Genomic DNA, 1128 nt, shown 5'->3' with positions numbered 1-1128 from the left:
CTTCCCTCCTCCTCCTCCTGCTGCTGCTGCTACCGCCGCAGCTGCGGCTCATTCCCCCCCACTCGTGTGACCGAGAGCCTCTCGGAGCTGCCTGGGCGGGGGGAGCAGGGGCGGAGCAGGTCATTAAATCGTCCTCCCGAGTGTCTGGATGAACCCTGGAGAGCAAGAGCCAGAGAGAGGACTAGCTTCATCCCCTCTTCCCACCCTCGGGTTTTCCGGGGGGGACAGGCTTGTGGCGTCCCACGGAGAAAGGGTTCCGGGGCAGCTACAGCTCCACTCGGTGGAGAGGGGCATTTGTACGTTTGTGTGTGTGTAAATCGCGTGAGAAGCTGCTCCAAGCTCTGATAAGGGCTGTTGGCAGCTCCTGAGGTTGTGTGAGTTTTGGTTGGCCCAAGTTGCATGAGGAGCAGGGGGAGGACAGACTCGAAAAAAATAAACGTAGGGCACTTCTCACTTCAAAACAACCCACCAGCCTTCTCCCTTCTGGGTGTGAGCAGAATCTACTTGCAAAAAAAAGCAACCATTAAATGTTACAGATGTTAGATGTGTCAAGATAAGTGCTTTCGAGAAATTTTCAGGTCTGTGGTTAATGTAGGTTATACCTTAAAACGTGTTTAACTGCTTTTACAGCTTATAAGCCAAATTCTGTCTGCTACATTAATGTGAACTGTATGCAAATAAAATTTCTCAATACAAATGTATGCGACCATACAGTTGCAATAAGAGCACCCTTAATGATCTAAAAGCTGAAATAAATGCTCTCGTGCATTAGCTTGTTACAAGATTCATGAATGTTATCCCATAGAAAATGCAATGTTGTGGAGTGTTGGGTAGGCAGGAAAAATCCATCATTTCAGTCCTAAGCTCTCTAAACATGTACATCATACAAGTGTGTGTGTGTGTTAACACACATGCTTGTCTTTCATGTTCTCTGTTTTCTTCTGCCTGGTGTATCAGGTTTAAACATTTTACTTGTGCTTTCAAGGCTCTAAAGTACTCTGACTCAACTGCATCTCTATCATTAATGTCTTGTAATTTCTTCTTGTTTCTCAGTAACGGTGTGCCTATTTTGCTCTCTCTCTCTTCTCTTTTCTACTAGTCTGCCTTCATCTATGGAATTCCCTTCTT

Source organism: Corvus brachyrhynchos, unplaced genomic scaffold (assembly GCF_000691975.1).
Source record: "Corvus brachyrhynchos isolate BGI_N302 unplaced genomic scaffold, ASM69197v1 scaffold17, whole genome shotgun sequence".
Classification (NCBI taxonomy): domain Eukaryota; kingdom Metazoa; phylum Chordata; class Aves; order Passeriformes; family Corvidae; genus Corvus; species Corvus brachyrhynchos.
Note: the sequence above shows the minus strand (reverse complement) of the source record.